This window comes from Meleagris gallopavo, chromosome 5, assembly GCF_905368555.1.
Source record: "Meleagris gallopavo chromosome 5, MGAL_WU_HG_1.1, whole genome shotgun sequence".
In the NCBI taxonomy this organism is placed as follows: Eukaryota; Metazoa; Chordata; class Aves; order Galliformes; family Phasianidae; genus Meleagris; species Meleagris gallopavo.
In genome coordinates, this window is record NC_139408.1 from 10,495,784 (window position 1) to 10,517,906 (window position 22,123).

Consider the following 22,123-nt stretch of genomic DNA (forward strand, 5'->3'; position numbering starts at 1 on the left):
AGAATGTTAGAAATCAGAGACTCAGAAATGCCTCCCAGAGTTGGTTGTGAGTGGAGTCTCCCATTGTGAGTAATTATAAGAAACCTACTGTGCAAGAGTCAATTCTGGTCCTTTAGTTCAACAGACAAGACACTTACCTGAAAATAACAGAGATTTCAGGTGAGATTTGTGAAAAAGCTTATATGAGTTAAACATCTGACTGCCATGGGAGGTGGGCACCTCAATTTGTTGAGTTAACTGAAAATTCTTGGGACTGCTTATTTTTCTATAGCCCTTGACTAGAATTCTTTCTATTTTTCATAAAAATTTACAAGATTAACTCCAAAATATTGGGTGAAAATAATTTTTGAAAAGCCTGTTGGTTCTTATCGTATGTTTTTCACTCTTGCAAGTTTACAATTTCCTGGTTCTCTTTGGAACTCAATGAGTTTAAAACATACTTTATTTAAAAATATATGTCTATATATCACATCACATGACTCTATAAATCAGATCTTCCGGGGAAGAAACAAATACATTCTGAGATAAAATTAGGATACTCAATCATGCTGTATTGATTATTCTTCTTAAGATTCTGGAGCATTTAGTCTGCTTTACGAAAAATATGCCGTTTGATCTTCTCTCTATTGCTGCATCTGTCTTAATGGTGATTGCAGGAAGCAGTGGAAAGGTAGCTCTGACACCTGCCTGTCACATTGCCCAGTGTGAATGTACAGCCTGACACAGGCCAAACTTGAATGGATGTGATCAATCCCTATACTGGGGAATTAGAGGAGGAAACAAGCCCTAAAAGCACCTCTTCACCTTGCATAAAATTCACATTCACAGGACCGTAGGCAAAAATCCTAGGCACTACAGAATCAAACCTAGTAGGAGAAGTTTTACTTCCTTAATAATTGTGAAGTGTCAGTTCCCAGCAGCAAACACATTCTAATATGCTGCCTTTTTATGATGATGTGAGAACCACAAGAAGTCTGGGATTCTAAATTCCCTTCAGATCCTTTTTATAAAAAAAAGTCCAGATGTCTCACAAAACATTTAAAGAACTTTATTTGAAAAACATTTTCTTTCTAAATGAGAATTTATGCAAAGTACAATTAAACATGTTTTTCTAACTAAATATACTCATCTGTATCTTGTGGCAGGGAAAAATAAATATGGAAAAATAAAAACAATCTGAGGCATAAAGTTAATTATGTTGTGCCAGTTTGACTCAGATTTCCTGATAGAGGGACATGCATTCTCCCTTCTTGTAATCCCAGACTCCTAGAACTGCTCATCAAGCTGAGTTCTTAGTCGTGTCTTCAACAGGAAATACTTCTCAAGTTTCTTATATTCTCCTGGTCACAATTCTTGTAATTAGTAATGCACCAATCCAGGCAATTACATCTGTGAACGTGCTGAGAGAAAACTGCCATGTGTCCAGCAATTTTAAGACACAAATGAATAATGATTTCTGTGTAGTTTGGGACATATTCTGCTTTCCTGAAATTTTGAGTAAGGTGCCCTTCTAAAACTCAGTCTACTTGAAGACCCTTTTCGTCCTCTTTTAAGGACAGTTATTGTGCTTTCTTTCTCCAGTCCTGTGGGACTTCCCCGGGCCTTCACATATTGAAAATGACCACTTCTAGTTCAGAGATCACCTTAACTTGCTCTAAAAGTACATTAAGGTGAATTTTCTAGCAAACCTTGCAGTCTGAAGTGCACCCAATTCATCTAAATACCTCAACTTATACTTTTCCTATTACAGACACTACATATTTGCCTTTACTAAAATGAAAAGTCTTAGTTTTGCAACTAATCTGTATGTCACAGATTGAATCATAATAGGCAGAAAATTGTCTTGTTTTGATACCAATAATTCATTTTGCAGCTTTTATCTGAAATTACGCTAAAGAGTTCTTTTGTCTTCCACATTGCTTCGTTACATTTCTTTTTCTTCTCCACTGAGCCAGGTAACTACTCGGTCTTTAATATTTAATGTCACAAGTGCTACTTTCTCTAAAATATTTCCATAAAATTTCTTCACAAGAGTCTATTAGCAGATTCCTGAACTGTCTACTTTTTTTGTTTTTGTTGTTTCTGTTTGTTTTCATAAACCAGATCTTTTATTCTCATCATCTTTTTTCTTGAACTCTTTAGGTTTACCATCACATCCACTTTAAGATTTTTTACCTCAGTGGTTAGATTCTAGTATAAATTGTTGTTTCTCTGGAACCTTTCTACATCTTCTGAAACTTGTATATAGCATATATCAAAATGACTTGCTTGTGCCCTCCTATTTTGCCACAGATATTTGGACAATTAAAGCAGATCTCAGTTCCTTCTTGTCATTTCTTTTATCATGGCTATCTCTGTTCAAATAAGTGGTATTAATCATCTTCTTCAGAGTAGATAGTCCAAGCTCATCATGAAATTTTGCCTGCTCTTATCCTGTTTTATCTTTATATGGAGATATATATATTTGTTCCTTTTTAACTCCAGAACTAAAGGAAAAATGTAATTTTTGCCATAAATTGAAATGCCTTCTTTTTTCCTTGCTTCTCCTGTCTGTAACTGTACTATTCTAGATCAGTATTGTCACCCTTTTTTTGTATTCACCAAAGTCTCTGACTCACCTGTTAAGCGTCAACTTCATTATACTGTAAGACTTTGGTTTATTCCATATTACTTGGCTTTTGTGTATAAGCGTATTCATTACTCCTTTTTGTCTCTTCTTGACTCACATTTCACTCCAGATGTCACCGTTCTTTTAGTGATAAATGGGCTTTCACCATCATTTTATTCCAGGACTTACTGAAAAATTCTTAACCGGACTGTCAGTGCTGTTGGAGGAACTGCCTGGATTTTCAGAGCAAACAGCTTGCAGAGCACTTGGCTGTTGTTGATAGTAAAGTCTTGGCATCATTATCTGTGCCTCAAGGCATGCATCTCTTTCCCTATTTATTCTGATATTTAATCACTGAATGAAGAAAAAAATTTATAAACGTAGGTAAGTTTAATCTGTCCATGCTGAACGGTAGCTCAAATAATAATGTGACAAAGAAGCATGAAGTGGAGAGGGGAATAACTTCTTAAGCAAGCACAGTTAGAAAAGATTTGTAAATCAGCCTTCAAGACTGCTTCAGGAAGTACAAATTGCCATTCTTAAGTTCTTCCTGTGATGATAGCTGAAGATTATTAAAAGATTATTTACTGTAGCATTCTGATGAAAAGCTGCTTTAACTCTTAAAAGTTTCCATTTTTATTAGAGCCACTCTTATTGTAACTCTTATTGTAGCATTTTTATGTTTGATTCCTGAGACAGTGATATGGAGAGGATGTAGTATAGAAACAAACATGCAGTTTTTACATTTCAGTTTCTTTGTCAATTCTTTCATATTATTGGCATTCACATCTTGGTGTATGAGCAGACCTTGTACAACTGATGCTTTCTTTTATTGGGTTCTATTGTGCTGTCAACTTTGATTTAAAACACAATCTCATAAAGACTTACAATTACAAAATTCTTATGGATTCACAAACATGCAAAAGAAGCACAGATAACAAATTAGCTGAGAATCTCATCAATCTGCACTTACGATAAATATCCTACTTTCAGGGAAGTTGGATTCCTTTAAAAGTCAACAGTTGTTTTGGAAGTACTTTATCAAATTTATGAAATGCTGCATCACATTTATGGCACATAGTGTTGTGATAAGTTGTCCAAAGTGCCTGTCAGCTTCCCTTACAAAAAGAAAAAAAGATAATTAAACATTACCTTACAAAATAACAAGAGCCCTCAGAGGTTAGCATCTTTATTTTTTTTCCTTGATTTTCTCCATAAGATTCAAACTATCTTTAAACTTTCTGCTTCTTCAGTTTAATTCTTTTTTTTCTTTGCAGTCTAATTTAATAGCAATTGCTTTAATTTTCTACCATGAAAAGTTATAAATAATGACATTTTTTAAAGTAAATAACTTTTAGGAGTCTTTTAAAAAGCATGCAGCTGTTCTAACATAAGAGATCCTAGTTTGCTCATTTTTAACACAAACCACAAAGAGGTCAAAGAATTCAGGTACATATATATTATTTTTTACTACCCATTAATGCAAATTCCACCAGTGTATTCATGTTATTTCTTTAGGCACCTTCAGAATGCCAGCAGGTAATTGAGTAATCTGAGCTAATAGTGCTCATGTCAGGTGCCTAAAGAAATACCCTGAGGATGACATTTGGAGCCAACTTAAAGTATAGTCCTGGTTTCACAACTAAGAAGATGAATCTGACAGAAATATAAACGGTAATAAGAGAGAAGTGCTAATAAAAGCATTTTTTTTCACTAAGGATTTTGTTCACCATGCATCATCTTCCAAAATAATATTCTCTGGTTTGACCAAAAGATTGTTAATATGTACCACAGAATAGAATAGACAACAGGATGTCATTTCACAACATCTTGGAAAAATACATATTGGGACCGTTATTTTCCAGAATCAGAGCTAACTCCAGAGTAAAAAATAAAATAAAAATTAAAAAAAGGGGGGTGAAGAAAAGGGGGGAGAGAGAGAGAGAAGGGTTTTATTGGAGGTTCCACCATAAAATGTTAGCCAGGAGAAAAATAAAAGTGATATTTGTGGCAGTGCTGGCCAGGGAAATTTTTGATGTGTGAATTATTCTTCTTACAGCTATAGTTGCTAATGCGTGTGGGCGATGATACTCTCAACAATAACACTTTTTTTTATTATATTTTGCAAAACCAAATAAAAAATACAGTAAAAATAAAACTATGAGAGATTTGTGCTCCAGGGTTGGAATGAAAGAGTTCACAGACAGTTTTAGCATAAAATACTAACAATCTGATTTTCCAGAGGAGAGAATTGTAGAAAAGTGCTTTTCTAGAGCTTGTCCTGCACAGTCACCAGTTCTGGAACTGTGGTGGTACAGCCACTCCTAACAATTGCTTTCTACGTGGTCTGCTGCTATATAACCCAAAATGTGCTGTTTCTTATCATCTGAGAACAAATGAATCACTTTCTTCTTTAAGACATTGATTTGTCTGAGAGGGACTGCATCTCTCTGGCACTGGTAGTTGAGGCAGACCAATTTTAGTCTTTCATATTGCTTGTTCACGCAAGAGTTTCAGGCACTTGGCTGTCAATATTTGCGTGGTTTTTTTCTCTATTTTGTTTTCTGCATGAAATTTCATAGAAATGTTTTATATGCTACACAACTAGAGCTGTGACCTTCTCATGCATCCCTGTGTGTTCAACCCATGTGAACTGACTTAGAAATCGTTATCTGGGGAAAGCTCTGCACTGTTTTTTTAGGAAAACTCCCTTACTTCAATACATCATGAAACAAGAGCTATCTCTTGGAGTTTGCCTAGTACCAGCCTCCTCTGCTGAACAAGAAACAGCACAGAATGTTTTATAATAGATGAAGTCTTTCAGATATAACTTGTCAGTAACAAAGACCGCAGCACATTCAGCTCTTAAGTGACTCTGTGACTGCTGTTGGAGTACTTTGTGATGGTACTCCTTTGCCCTCTCTCCTGACCATTCCTATACCCTTCTATTCCATATTTACATGCACCTGCCTCCGTATTAACACCTCGTTAAGGCACACACCTGCTGTGGTTTTACTTAAGCCCATTGCACTGCAGCTATTAACCCTGTATATTTCATTATGAGGCACTCAGCACAATAGCAGCACTGAGTAAGGTTCATTAATGAGTCATGCAGCCAAGAAAAATTGGTTTTGTATGGATGTCTCCTTTTCGTTCAATTTCTTCACATGCGCATACAACCCCCTTTTTAATAATTGATTATGTATTAAATATGTTCCCCAGAAAAAAATACATGAACATACATGCATTAAATCCAGCTGAAATAGCACAGTTTTGAGACATAACATTAATGGACAGAAATGCAATACATATTTATAAATGTTAAGAAGGCAACAATGAAACCACAGCTCTAGGGCTTAGGAGATCTTAGTTTTATTCCAAGGTTTGTCAAACGTCTGCGATTTAATCAGCAAGCTGTAAACTCTGCCTCTGCTGCTTCTGGAAAGTAAGTGTATCTGTGTATGCGCTTATCCTAGGACACGTACATACCTCACAAAATATATATATATAAATATAATTGTGCAAGGCAAAGTATAAGACTCTACAGCATCAACTGTATTGGAAAAAAAAAAAAAAAAAAGAAACAGCTCATTAATACCTGTAGTACAAGAAAACTGATGGGCATGCAGCCAGTATAATTCAGATGAAGTTCCAAATTTTGATGGCACTTTCTCCACTAGTTTCACTGAATTTATTTCAAAATCCTCAATCACAGTGTGGCTGTATTAGAAAGAGAAACTGGTCAGACAAAGATGGCAAATCATTGCTCCATAACTACTGAATCATGAAATACCACGGTTCTTTATTTGATCATGATTCCATGAATCTACCCCAAGGATAATCTAAGATATGGAATTTTTTTGGGGTCAAAACATTGTTTCCCTGTAGGACAGCTACAAACAACTATTGAATATGGTGTTTCAGTAAGACAGTAAGAGGTACTCTATGATTTATCCACACATGCGATCCATGATTTGCTGCAAATTGTATTGAGTGGCCACAGATAAGTATTTCTTACCAAAGAGATTTATGGAAGAGTAGTTTGCTGTGGAATTTATTTTTATCATTCTTTATCACAGGCTGTGGTTTTGCTTGGTCAAATTTCTCATAGTTATGACCAAAAGAAGCAAGAGATGTTCTTTCATATTTTGTAGTGCTTATGTTGCTTAGTAATACGGTGCTGTTCATACGCATGTATGAAACTTCTGCTTCTATGTTATTGCAATTAGAATTGCAAAGCTTTTCTTGTTTTAGCAAGTTCAGATGAACCTTAGTAAGATGCCTGGATTTAAAATGTGTCAGTTCAAGGAGTTTAAAATTCCTGCAACTATAATAAATTTAACATTTTCTGTTTAATGCATGTAATGCACATTTGTTCCACTATTTCTTGATAACTGGTTTCCCCTTGGTATCTTATTCTCTCATGGAAGTCTCTTTTATTCCCGTTATTCACTTGATGAATGCCAATTGTGCTAGTGATCTGGATGTTTCTGAAGAATGAAAAAAGCCCCCTTTCTGTATAGAAAAAGTTACTGTATCACTCCTCCCAGATGCTTACTTTGAGTGGAGATGATAATCCTTGCAAATATTAGAAGTACTCACTTTAAGGTGATCCATGTGTAAAGCAGCCCATTAAATCTGGCTGTAGTTTACACATTTCTTCAGCAGGGAAGCCCACCAATGTGGTGTTTTTAATAGGCATTGAAAGCTATACTTTATTATTCACTGAGTAGAACTGACATTGGATTTGATTCAGTAAAGAACACTAACTGCATAAGCAGATGTCAACTGCTATTTGGTCTGGTGACCATGGACTAGATAAATATATGGAAAAATCTCACAAGGAGCACAGAACTAAGGATAGGAATCATTTTTAAACGGCAGAACGATGAGCTTACTAGCAAAGTTTTCAGTATACTGGATCAGTACTTTTTGATGTTCATCCAGAAGGAAAAATAGTAGAGGGTAGTATTCATCCCACAAAGAAGAAATAAAACAGTAATACAGCACTCACGATTTATTGATCTCATGATCTCTTTTTCATATATCATAGTCATTGCTTACTGAGAGTCATCAAAGAATATTATCTAGGATACCACCAGCAACCTAGACAGAACCTGCTGAATCAATAGGAAGAGTCCTGTCAGGTACTGTGGTCTAAAGAACCAGGCCCTTAGAAAGGCCAACAGGGGCAGACTCTTCTTTCGGTGGTAAATCTTCAATCCATTAACTTCTAGTGGCAACAATGTCTACACATGTTTTCTCCATTATGATTCTATATTCATATTAGTATGTAAACATCTGGCTCTCTACAGCCCCAAAGGCTGTGCCCCATTCTGCTAAGGCCATTATAAATATATACAGAATGACAAACTCTTCCCCAGAGAACTCCGTCTCTAGGGCTTGTCTCTAAATGCTGATCCTCTCTCTTGCTAGCCTGATTGCAGAGGGAGAGAAATCATACACTGGACAGAATTATCCCCTATGGAACATTTTGTTCTGTATGGTGGAAATTTCACTGTAACATGGGACCAACAAAATGCCTGAACATCAATTCCTTTTCTCTCCTCTGAGTATCAGAAATAGGGAAGGGAAGCTGCATGTCATAGGCTAGCTGCTTCTTATTTGTCTTAGCTGCTGGAGGAGGCAGGCAATTAGAATGGAATTTCGGGTATAATTTCATGTTAGACCTAATCCAGTGTAGCTGCAGGCTCTTGCTGAGAATGACATCCCAGCTCTCCCCTCTCTCTCCATCTGCTCCAGCTATAGAGTGCCTTTTCTCTTGCACTGGACTGAGTTGCACTATCTCCTGACTGTAGACCAAATAAATCCAAACCATCAATCTTATGTAAAATTGGTGTGGACTGATGAAAAAGGGCGGGGGTGAGGGGAGGAGATGCAGTTGTAATGAGAAAAAAAGTCACCGGAATGCTGCTTGTGTGTACTCACCTGGCAGTCTCATTGTCTCACTCCCATTCAATTGGTGCAACAGAAATGGAAGGCTATTGGCTGGAAGCAAGCAGAACTGCAGGATGGTTTAGATGGAGTCCTCTCAGGAGCCACTTACAGCAACAGCAGAGAAAGGAGGAAGTATATCATCAGCCTTTAATTTATGCTATTTGGAGGGCAGAGCAAGGTACGGCCTTTGCTGCCCTGACACTTCATTGACTAGACAGCAGGTAGTTTTAAGGGAGCATTAAAACACTCGTGGCCCCAACCCTCATACAACAAGGAGAGAATGCAGTTGTTGAAAGTTGTAGTCTCTTATTTCACTCTTGCTCACTCTCAGTCTGCAAGATCACGAGTCCCTTCAGCTTCCATTGAATTCAGCAGAAGGTAATGACATTCATAGAACCGGGAATTTAAAGCTTTAAATCTTGCTCATACTATAAAATACTCTACTTGTAACTAAATATACTTGACATTATTGGGAATTATGTAAATAAAACCAAAACCACCTGCCAGACAGTTTTTATACTGGGGAAACAGAGTTTCAATTTCCAATGGCATTTTAAAATTTATGTCATTTAATAAAACAATAAATGTATATTTTCCAGTTTTGTCATTATGAGGCTTAAAGGCAGTTTCATGTGTGGCACCTACTTGCATTTAACTCCTGGATTTATTACAACGAACATCACTTTAAAACTACACATTCATATTTTCAAAGGAAAATGAATAGTTAATGGTTTCAGAATTATTATTCTTTTCCACACAATCTCATAAAAATTTCCCAATGAAAAAGCTAATAGACCAATGGCGAGACACTTACATATGCAAATATGTTTCAGTGAAAGAGTTAAAGTGCTTTATAATATAAATTTGCTTTCAGTGCCAATATAATTAGGTTGTAACAAGCAAACCCCTGCAACATAACACAGTGAAAATTTGAAAATTTGATTCTGCCTGGCAAACAACCAAGTCCCTGCGTGTGCACAAACCTGACATTAATAAGCTACAAGAGATTACATGATTTAGAAAAGAAGCACTTGGTGTTACAAAATCAAATAATAGATCTCTAGGCTATAATTAGGAGAATTGGGATTCAACAATGAAGTCATAATAATGTAATTTAGCTGTAAGTAACAGAGCCATGGAGTCACATTAGGAGGTGTGATCACATCTTTCAGCAAAGCTCGGCTGTGTAGACTTATTGCTGTTCAGTTTAGTCTAGTACACAGCAACCTGTTGGCACGGAGCTCAGGCTGACAGCCTCTTGTTCTCTAGGGGCAGTATGGCAAAGTGCCACCCGTGCATTTTTATTTCAGTCTTGTGACTTTTAAGTCAAAACAATAAAATTATATATACTGAGCGCAGAGTTGCCTGTGAATATTTGGATAAATTACTGCACAGCGTGGGTTTAGAGGCCGTTTAACAACAAATATATGTATAAAAGGAGGAAAAAAAAAAGAAAAACAGCTGAAGCAGGGTTTTAGGTTTCTAGTAGGCTTCGCGAACACGTTGTGTTCAGCTACATGTAGTATTCCATTTCTGTTGTAAAGGTAAAGGAGAAAATATCTCCAGATCTGCACTACATGATAACTGTAGGTGTAAGCCTGCTTTCAACGAGTCTTTCATACTAATTTGATATGGTTGTATTGAGCTCAGAATGCAGGTGCTGTGCAGGCACTTCATGCTGTTAGCAAATGCCTGGTGCAGGATGCAGTTCAGCAGCACTGCAGCATGGCAGTGCCCTGCAGCCCCATGCACAGCAGCAAGGAGCCCCAGGCAGGCAGCACGCTGGTGCTCACGTGGCTGCTGAAAGCACTTCAAACTCAACACTGCAATTTTTGTGAAAGTTGCCATTTGATTCAAGCCGTTGTAGAGTGATACATCATACTAACAGGCCTTCTGCTCTGCCTGTGTATCACCCAGCCACAGCTCTGTCTTTGGGCTGTTATTAATTTAAGCTTTTTTTGGCAAATTTTGGCCACAATTGTTTCTTCATCGTTCACTTGTCATAACTAATAAAACAGATATACCACATTCATTTGGTGAGTACCTCCTTCGGGAGCAGGTGGCTTAGTTACAAGTGAAATGCTACCTATTCCATTGTTCATTAGCTGATTCTTTTCTTGCATCCCTGCACTCTTCATAGCTATCTAACAGTCCTGGGGGCTGACCCACAGAACCCTGTGTCCCTCCTTTTCCCTGCAGGCTTCCTGGAGGCCGTTGAGCTAAGCCCAGCTTCCTGAGCCCTCAGCAGCCCTAAGCTGTCTTTTGTGTCCAGACTCAAGATCTGATTTCCCCTTACAAAGCACACACGCAAAGACTTAGCTGGTCACCAGGTTCTCAAGTGCGAAAAATACTTTGGAACTTGTGGGAAAGGATGAGGGGAATTGCTGTGTTTCTTTTTCATTTTGCAGCCTACTAGACAAATGGAAGAGATAGGCATCAACTCTGCATCTGGACTGCCTGAAAATTCAAATGAGTTTGGATAAAACTTTGAAATAGGTTGTTCCATTCTTGTTACAGCTTCACTAGGTGAGTCTGGTGGTTCAACAGCGTTCCCATCTTTGGGGGAAATATGAAATCTTCTGCTTTCATTTACTCTTTAGTGCAAAATTAAATAAACTTAATGCATTCTTTAAGGCAAACAAAAAAGGTTTCTTCCACCTGTTGCATTTGTTAGGTCCATTTTGTTTTTATTTGCAGTTTCTCCCAATTACTGTTCATTTTATTAGTTCTTTATGGTTTTGCCTTTTTTTTTTTTTTCTATTTTGATGACATTTTGATTTGTTTCAAACTGCCCTTTATTTTCATTTTCTTTCCAAGCATAGTGATTTATGGTTGTTTCTTCTATTTCTTTTATGCTTTAAATGATCTGTTTGTTTTATTTTCTTTATTTGCATAGTACTTATTTTTCATGACCTTTTTGTTGCTGCAGCTGCTGCTGCTTCTGGACTGCTGGTGTTTTCTCCTTCTTTGTAAGTGGGAAACGGAGAGAAAGCAAACAAAATCCCTATGAAGGCCAGCATCCAAACACAAAATCTTTTCTGATATTTATTTATTTATATTAATCTGCAGTGTGACTGAGAGGTATTGGGATTTCTCAAAGTACAAACCAGAATATTTTATTTCTTTTTACAGAGATGTGTTATAGCAACGATTTGTACTCCTATCTAAAGATCATATCTGAGTAGCCCTTTTTAAGGTGGTTTAATACTTCAGTAGCTCTTCTACAGGCAAAGACATTTATAATGGAGGTAAACATGAGGGTGGAGGTGTTTCTTGAGGCTCTCAGTCACTGATGGTGCTGACAACTTTGATTTTTTGCCGCTAGTGTGAAATTCTGAATGGATGTATAAAAATTAATATTCTTAAACAAAGTAAAATTTCCTGTAGCAAAGGTTACAGAATATTTATACTTAATTATTGCTGTAAGAGTGTGTTCCCCAGCAGGAATCTGTGAGTGTGCCAACAGGCATATAGATATATGTATATTTATACACATGCCCACATATGTATTTAGATAAAAATTACAGTATTTTTCATTTGCTATATCATTATCGTATCTGCATTGTTACATTTATCTAATGTGAGGGTATATACATTTAGTGTCCATGTCTATTACACATCGTTAGCTTAATGAAGAATGATGATACTAACACAAGATTAACTGGACATAATCTAGAGTTTCTCTCTTTTTTTGGATTCAGTTTAAATTTATTCTACAAAAGCTGATGTTCATTCACAGTATTATTACTTCTAAACTTGATTCTGTGGTTCACAGTAGAAAAAATAACTTACCTTTAGATCTGTTGTTATTTAAAAAAAAAAAAAAAAAAAAAAAGCTCAATGATATATTTAAATTGGTTCCTCATTTTCTGGTGCTCTGTCACAAATTGGTGGTTTGCCAGAAAAACAGGGTATATATCCAATCACCATCTTTTATTTTCATGCTTGGTGGTTTGCAGTGATTTGTGGACTGAAGTCTGCATTAAGGCATGGTTTTGGGATACTTTCCCTTCTTAGAAAGTTCCTTATTGCTCCTTCCATCATTGATGTTTGCACCATTTTATATGTGTATCTGTACTAGATAAATGTATATATTTACATATACACACACGTGTGCACATCTATAATGAGCTGAAGCCAGAACAGCTTCTGTCTCAACTTGTCTGCAAGTTATGCACATTCTAGGGAATGAAACTTGAATAACGTTCAAAGAGAAAGCGTGTGAGTTAGCCCAAGGGCAGAAGGCAGTCATGTGCAACAGGTTACATGATTTTACATAATTTTAGTGGAGGGGGTGAAAAAAAAAGAACCCCGTGTCAATATTACAGGAAATATTTTAGAATACATTTAGAGTACAAACAGAATGTTTGTCCTCACTGATTTGTGCACATACTTCAGTACAGTGCTTTGTTTTCACTATGCCAGGATCTTTTTCCCACCTTCCCTTAAAATAATTCATCACAAAAGGAAAATAAAATGAGAACAGTTTTTGTAGCCATTGCTAGCTTTTCTGCTTACTTCATTTTCAGGGTTGGCATAGGTAGGCTTGAGAAAGTGGCTTGGAGACAGGTTGCTGGAACAGCCTTGCTTTTTCTCATGTGTCCATATGGCAACCTAGAGTGCTGCTGCATCTTCAATCCCAGTCCCAGTTCAGAGCTAGATATTTCCTTCAGATTCTGCGATGATTTTCTGAACCCTGAGAACTCACCAGTATGGTCCAAGCTCAGGAAGATGTTCAACGCTTTGTTCCACAGCTACTGCTGCTCAGGAATAAGTCTACAGGATCAAAAAATAGACTACAAATTGGAACTGGGAAACACAATTTGAGTTGGACACTCAGAAGCTCTTAATAAGACGTGATTCCTGCATTCTTTTCTCTGTAGAATTTCTGTTAAGTTAAAAAAAAAATCAAGCTTGAAGGAAACAGGTAACTCAGTCCCATGCTGTCATATTTACAATTTACAGCATCACTGAAGAGTGAATAGATGATCTCTGCCTTCAGAATCCTCCATGGCTCTCCAAAGACCATGCTCCATTCTTACGTTGTTTTTGTTTTTGTTTTACACTGTTTTGTTTTCCTGATTCATTGTCTTAAAGGCAACACTGTTATTGAACTTGCTTCTGGATACCATTGTTTGTATTTGCTTGTTCTTCTTTATCAGTATATTCATAGCAGAAAAGCTGTGTTCCTTTTGGCTAAGATCACTATTTTCTCTTATTGTCCACTTTCAATTTGTCATCTAATTATATCTATCTGGGTTGCTGATGTCTCCTTATCTTTCAAGAGTCAAAGTGATGATATACAGTTAGTTCATGCTCATGAAATGATAGAAATATGAGTAAATACCACGTGGGTCATTTCCTTCATTCATTTTGGCTGGGATATACATGTGTTGATGGGACTGTCTGATGTGTTATTCAGACTGTATCAGTTCCTGGTTTTGCAGCAATCCAAGAAGAGCAAGATGTCTTTTAAGAGTGTTAGTGTAATATGAAAGGGACATCTCTGATAGTGGAATTGTTACTCCCTGGGCATCTTCCATTTTTGTCCTTTTCATAGAGATACATCATTTCTCAGCAAGTCAACAGCCTATAGATGTACAGGTTTTATATTTGCAGGGAAAAAAAAAAAAGTGTCTTAGGTAAACTGAACTAAGGAAAACAAAACAAAATAACTGAGTTAGGGAGCTTCTCCTATCCTGTCCCAGCATTATGATACAAGGGTGGAAAACTTCTTTTTAACAAAGACCAGAGCAATTTCATTAATCTCTTTAGAAAGTTACTTTGAGTAGCACTGGGGTATCAGTGTTTTTTACAATAGTATTTTATTAATTACCCACCATAGAATGGTCTCTCTTTCTCTCTAACAATTACTGTTTTTAAATGTCCAGAAGTATACTTAGGCCTTTCACTAAACATACAACATGGAGGTACGGTTTAGACACAGTTCAGACAGTGATCCTCAGTTTCTTATCAAAGTCTGCCTAAAACGAGCTGAAAGGTACTTTGACAGCACCAACATGGATCAGGCATAGTGATCTAATTGCTTACCTAAAGTTCTTTTCTGTCTCAGTCAGTCTGTGTACTTAACAAAAGATAAACACACCTACTGATGTACAGTGATGCATTCCAAACTGAAGCTCCTGAATTGAGGGTTTCTATCTCCTGCAAAGCTCAGAATGCAATCACTGCTCTACTTCATTCTTCTCCATAATAATTTCTTCAGTTTTCAGAATAGTAGTAAAGCTGCCTTATATTTAACTGAACTACTATATTATTAGACAAAAGTAATTTTACATATAACTTATTTAAATTTCATCTATGGTTAGCTCTAATATGAGCAATGTTTTCACAGTATTTTCTTTTTCAGAGAGCCACATGCACTAAATAAATGAATAAAGACATGGCTGTATATTTCACCACTTATACTGGGAAGCATTCCTATCAGAAAACTTGGAAATCAAAACATTCCCCGTAGTCCCTTAGTATGCATTAAAAATAAAGACTGTAGTCATAACTTTTTTTTCAAATATGAAATGCATTTTATGCAACAATGCCTCAGATGAGACACAAACTCAACAGAGCTTACAAATATTCGACATTAGCTCTTTTCAGAGCATTGCTACAGAGCCTTATTGGTGATTGCAGATGCACTGGTATTTTGTAAACCCAGTCTTTAGATTAAAATTCATGAAAGATATCTCACTTGCATAAATAAATCAGGGATGCAAAAATAAAGTTTAAACATCCATACACTACTACTATCATTTTACCAAAATGACACACAGCATGACTACAGAATTTGCTGTAATACAGTAATTGAGAAGAAAATTTGCCTTGCTGTATTGCTGAGAAAGGTAAAGTATGTATCCATGGATTTAATAGCATATTAACTATTCATTGATGTCACTTTTTAGCATTACTTCTGCACTCACAAATCCTATTAGAGACTTAGGCAATGTATCTCTCATTGTTAAAAAAGGGCTCTTGTCTCACAGCTAGCCAACAAAGATATTAAAGCCTAATCCCAGTGTAAGAGAAGCCAGGCTAGGCTGTATGGGAGATATGGCAAGTCGCTTGCTCTGATTTAAGCTTATATATGAAATTAATGACTGAACTCATCATACCAAACATGGCGATCCTTCAATGTACATGTGAATTTAAGAATTGACATGCGCCCTACCAGGCTGTATATATTCAATCAATATTGAATTTTGTTGGAGGCAGGTAGAACTTACCGATTGCATCATTTTCAGTGAAAAACTGTCCAACATCTGTATTTGACTTTCTATTTGGAGGAGAATGGAGTGGGCAAGAGAGACAGGAGAAAAGAAAAAATATGGTAACTGTAGTACTGCTACATTTCCTTTAGAATGGCAGAATACTTTGTGCTAATCTGCAATCAGTTATACTGCACTCAATAGCCCCACCTTAGGTCTTCATTACTGTAAACACCTCACACAGATAAAAGTGAGATAATATTTATGAGTTATCATCTCTTAACGTGAACGCTTCTTTTTGGCCAACATGATCTCATACTCACCCTCATTTGCCAAGGTTTATATGTTCAAAGAGGATTAGGACTCAGCTATCTATATACAGGCAGTGGAGCACCATGTACAGCTGTATGAAGAGTTCACAACCAGTAGCTTCTGATTATTGATGCCTTTTTTATGCATTCATGAATTATCTACAGACGGATTCAAATCTATTATTAGGCTGCAGATCTTTAAGACATACGGAACAGCAGTCAATAGAAATAGTAGCTAATGTACAGCAGACTGACCAATCTAATTTATGAACAATCAGGAATAATTCACCTTAAGGCCTAGCTGTGCTCCTTTCATTCTTGGTTACAAATTCACTTTGCAGCTTATCTTCATTAGTATCAAGACAGTAAGTATTGATAGTAAATAGTCACACCAGAAATAAGTAAAATTTAAAAACAAAATCTCTGGGTTTATTAGTATTTTCATCATTAGCTTCAGAAGAGCGCTCAAATATTTCAGTATCTGCAAGCAATAACAAACTAGAAAAAGTGTTTTTTGCCTTTTCACATGAATAAATATTTATAAGCATATTCTTCTTTATGATTCATGCAGGATATGATTGCACTAACTTGTTTTGTTGATAACCTCATAGGATTCAACAGGTCACCATCTCCTGGAGTTAAATTTTAATTCCTTCTATATGATGGCTCTTTTCTGATTCCTTCTCCAGGAAAAAGAAGGAATTCCTCTGCTATGTTCAGCAAACCAGATGTGTGAGCTGTAAGACTAATCCTTGCAAATCTGCTTAGAACAACATTGAAAGTGGGTTGTTTTATTCTAGCGTTTCAGGGTGGGGATGAGGTACTGGGGATTTTTTGTTCAGTGTTTTTTGCTTCTGCTTTTTCATTAATGACTTACCTGCAGTAATTAAAAAAAGAAATAAACACAAAAACAAAACAAAACAAAACAGAAACAAAACAAACAAAAAAGCTTGCTGAAACTCCAGAGTTAAAAATAGAGCATAGTGGAGAAGAATAGAAGCCTGTGCCATTCAAAACCAAGCTGCTAGGACTGCTCACTGTAGACAAGCACCTGTTCATATACTTCTCTATCTGCAGACCATTTCATGATGGAAGTATTTGGTCTCTAGATCTGTGATATAACTAAGTTTTTGAGAATTTTCTTCTAACTAAATGTGCTGCACTGTTTCTGTAAACTTGCTGACTGGCATTCAAGTCACTTTTATTTTCTGAAATAAATAAGAAAGAATTGAAAATTAACATGTGAAAAGGGTGACGTTCTCACCTTTAGGTAGATTGAAATTTGACAGAGAATAGTAGAGTTACAATACAATGAAAACCCAGGTAAAATGCACTTTTAGTAGTTGTCATATGCTGACAGATTTGTCTGACTCCTGAAGCCTAAGCTCCTTGTTCTGACCATAGGCCTGCTACTGCACAGGAAAGTGCACACACAGGAAAGGTGTGACCTTTTCCAGCTAATCACTCTAATCACTCTCAGTGTGTTTCAAATACAAAACCAAACTAGATGAGCTCTAGGAATTACATAGTGTATCAATTGAGCAGAAAGAAGGACTTCCAGCAAGAGACCAAAAGGATCCATTCAGTGCTTCTAAATGTGTTTGTGTCTTTTAATTGAGCAAGAGATTATATACACAGATGCAGAACATAACAGTGGCATAATTAAATACATGTACTAAATTAATAATTAGTCAAAATATAATAATACAGTTCCTGCCCCATAATAAGTCTTCTCCAAGCACCATCTCCAGAGGCCATCTTACAATTTTTTTTATATAGAAAGACTGCAATGATGATGGATTTCTATGCATAGTCCCATGAGCTGTCTGCCTATGAACTATATCACGGAAAGATGATGAGTATATTCAAAGCACTGAGAATAAAACGTTGCCCTCTTTTACAGCTAAGATATCCTAGAATCTGATTTTCTTTTAAAATGTGTTTCTCAAAAGAGGACTCCATAGGAGGAGGAAATAAAAAAAATCAAACAAGACATCATCATTCTCCAAACTAAAATTCCTAAGTCTGAGAAGTGAACGAGTGAACAGATGTGATACGTGCAAAGAAAGCAGGGCATTTGTCTGGTATTAATGAACAGCATTCCCAATAACACTGATTTCTTCTGCAGAATACAGACACTGAGGCTTATACAGTAATGGAGGACTACTAAAATAATTGAAAACTAAAGACATACACCCTTCAGTCTGCCTTTCCTTCTGCCACTTATTTTATATTGCACGAATGAGCTATTACTTTCATGTTTCCCTGGGATGTTGGTTCACTAGGGTAAAGTGAGCAGACTCAATTTCACTGAAAGTAATGTAGTGAGATTATCCAGAATTATTTCCAGTGGGCTGCATTTGTTGCATTCCTTCTGTTGTGAGAATATAAGTAAACAACTAAACACCTTTACTGAAAACTGAGAATCTTCATAGTCATCACCTCTTCATATTTCCTTGATTAGGCCAGCATTTTAGGTTTAGCCATGCTCAATTAACTCGTCCAAGAATTGGTCCAGTCAGAAACAGTTGATTTAAAGAGAGATAAACTGGGCATCTGTTTGGAAAAAAATGATTATCCAAAGTATGCCTTTCATCATGAGAAAATGAACTGTGCTATCTCCATATTTAAAAACATATGCTTCTAAATAGATTAACTTAATTTGAAAGTCTAAGAAATCACAACACTGAAACTGAAACAAGGAGATACTAAGTCGAAATTAAGTAACCAATGCGTTAACATTTTAATGTACTGGAACTTAAACTTGATACTGGCACCTTCATCAAACTGCTTGAATTAAAGCGATTAAAACTAGCAATAAAATCAACCACTGCAGCAGTGACTGGAATGTGTGGGGTGTCAATGCATGTTTGCACTGGTGCTAACAAAAATACTGCTGTATTTAGTCTCTGATTTGCTTTAAAGGTCTAATCAGAGCAGACAATATTCTCAAGCTTATTTCTATTACTGAAGATTGTTCTTTTCTGAGAAAATAGAGATAGCATTAGAGACACAGATACTATTTAAGAGGTTGTGTTTATGGTATTGGAGAATGCATGGCAATAGATATCTTTTGCAGGTGATTAAACTGAACTTGAGGCACTGGAAAACCTCAGAAGCTGTTTTATTGAAAGACAACACCAGTGCTACAGATATTATTCCTATGATACTAGAGTATGAATCAAGAAGATAACACTGAAAAAGTAATCATTTATTTTGGATTCTTTTTAATCTCCGTATTTGAAAATGTTTTAGTTGCTCCAAAAGTAACACTTTCTATTTATTTCCTTGAAAGCTACTACAGATACAATGAGCACAATGTCATTATCTTATAGAGCAAATTCTCAGCTACAAAACATTTTTCAACATAGTCAGCAGCAATAACTACAGATTTTCACCAATGCCTGCCATGTTGTGCTTGTAAAAATCTCCACCAGTGGAGGTAACTGTCAGTTACTATTGTGACTGCTAGGACACACCACCCACCGCCTCACTGTGCTCCAGTATTTGGTCTCCACAAACATAAAGCAAGCATCAATGAACGTCAATGGGAGTGATTTTTTTCCTAACAAAGGAATTCACCTTTGCTTCATCAGCACTTCTATGTTAGACGCCATTTTGCCAGACTGTCCCTCTCCTCTGATGTCATCTGTCACACAGCAACAACATGTAAGGGAAAATAGGTTTGACCTCTACGGCCAACACCCACATCTGACATTGTGGGTCAACATAATAAAGTAGGAGGCATTGCTTTTAGAGCAGCCCTCCTTCTTTGTAGGTTGATGTGATATTAGCTAAATAATCTGCAGCTAGCAGCACAATTAAAATCTGCATTCTTAAATGAGCCTCAGTCCAGCCTCAACTATATACACATACTTTAAAAGCATAGACATATATGGGTGCAGACTGTAAGTACATTTCTACATGTAGAACCTTAGTTATTGGTTTTCCTGAAGTTCAGCTTTGAACATAAAGGAAGTTAAGGACTGACTACATAGTCCAAATGAGAACAATAATGGACTATTGTACGTTTAATTATTTATAGCACTTAAAAATACCTGTTGTCAGATGTAAAAGGGCATTTTATATATTTTCTCAAGATGGTCAAATCACTATTTATATCATAAAATATCTCATCGTATCATCATGTTTTAATATACCTATTAAAAATGGATAGGAGTTGACTGACTCACAGACTATTCAGAATACCCATTTGCAAATAATAAAGGAAAATTTGCCAGTAATCTGCAGTAAAATACGAACAGTTCTGTTAATTCAAGTAGCACAGATGCAGCATGTGCCAATTTTGCAAATACATAAAGCCAAAAAGCTTCTAGAATCAATCCAATTTGTTCTGAAGTCACAGAAATGTTGGCGTTAGATGTAGTATAGTAATAACGTACAGCTCAGAAAAGAAAATGAGAACTAACCAATCTATCTGGAAAGCAGACGTGCAGAATGGTCCTTTATGCTCCTCATGCAATCCAGATTCAGAAGAGCTACGAGAAAAAAAATTAAAAAGAAAGAATGTAATAATAGACTTACAGTAAACCAAATAAAGTCATTTTAAAATGACTAAAGAGCAATAGCAAACGAAAAATGCCTTTGGGTACACCATCTGTTTATCCATTCCATATTATACCTTTTCATCACAATTACCTAAAGTAGTATATTTGTATTTCTGTAATGTATGGAATTCATTACATAGTTTTGCAATGAAATTATCACACTGTGGCTGGGACATCTGCACCCTGTCATATATCATTCTATTCATTTCTAGTTAATTTAATCCTAATATCTGCCTACATGACAAGACAGATGTTCAGCTATGCTGTATCTTCCATAGTTTTCTGCCTTGAAGAAACTTTAAGTCACTGAAAGAAATGTCATCTTTCAAACAGACATCTTACGGTTTGGGAAGTATGCATGTGCAGATGTGTTTGTATGTATGTGTTTGTGTTTATAAGCCATATTCCTTTTATAAGAAGAGTGTTTTACAAAACAAAAGTCTTTTACAGCATTTCATTTCAGACATATGTCTTTTTTTTGAAAGTATGCTTTATTAGTATTTTGCCATACTTAGTTATTTAATAGCATTTGGAAACATAATTTATTTCTGTTGAATTAACTTCTGAATCTCTTGATTTGAACAGGACAGAACTTCACCATTGTTAATTAGAAGTCATGGGCCAGTCTTCCTCTTTGCCTTCTCAGTCTCAACTCTCAAAAATCAAATGATAGTCAATCTTTATGGCTAAAAGTACTGTCAGACAGTGCTAACCAGAAGCATCTTACATTCTACATGTTTTGCAGTTGTTTGATTTGAATTTGCATGAACTTCTGCCATTGGTCACTTAGTTATAGATGTAAAATAAATTTGTAGCACATCTATGTGGGAAAAGTATTGACCACATTGTGAAGTTCTTGCTTCTAACCACTTTTGCCACAGTGCTCTTCAAGTAAAGCTTTCAAGGCTGTCGAAGAGCTTTATTCTGCTTTCCCTGTACAGCACAGATTGCAGACAGAAGGACTTCAGACTTCGATACCTATTTGCCAGCCAGCTCCCCATTCACCATTCCAGTCTTAACATGGACACAGTAAATTCCTTCAGGCACCACAGCAGCTAACAGTAGAGCATTACTTAGAATTGTACTTAGTTTTCCTCATTTTGATGTAACTGAAGTCATGTTTGTAACTTTACGGTTTAAGGATTTACAACTGTCAGGCAAATCCTTTTTCCAGCTACACTTCCATAAAGAATACCGGCATAGAACACCTTCATTTTCAAGCATGCATTGCTTCTGTGATAAAATGTATTTTACTTGTCTGCCCTGCAAAACATAAATATCTCTTCAATCACTATCACAGTAAAATAGTGCTTTCAGCATGAAAGCACAAGTGACAATTTTAGCATTTAACAGAAGACGCAGTAGAACTCAAAGCCATTACAGTGCTCAGTGCAATTCAACACACTATTCTCCTCCATGAGTAAGACTAGAACACCAGGTTTTTGACCAGTCAATACT

The 22,123-nt window shown here is 36.2% G+C and overlaps 1 long non-coding RNA gene across 12 annotated transcripts in view; it reads right to left on the reverse strand.

The window, feature by feature from the left end:
* Positions 1-1,032: 1,032 nt before the first annotated feature.
* The window catches only part of LOC104910973 (uncharacterized), an 81,828-nt gene continuing 60,737 nt past the window's right edge, over positions 1,033-22,123 (reverse strand). For 6 of the 12 annotated variants that reach the window (XR_014883396.1, XR_014883394.1, XR_004159809.2 and 3 more), the window contains 6 exons: positions 20,528-20,596; positions 15,805-15,854; positions 13,085-14,156; positions 8,558-8,670; positions 6,207-6,328; positions 1,033-3,726 (listed from right to left, as the gene is read on the reverse strand). This is a non-coding gene — a long non-coding RNA (uncharacterized LOC104910973). Of the gene's footprint in view, positions 3,727-6,206; positions 6,329-8,557; positions 8,671-12,358; positions 14,157-15,804; positions 15,855-20,527; positions 20,597-22,123 lie in introns of all 12 variants that reach the window. The other 6 variants (XR_004159810.2, XR_014883388.1, XR_014883391.1 and 3 more) reach the window with 6 other exon arrangements.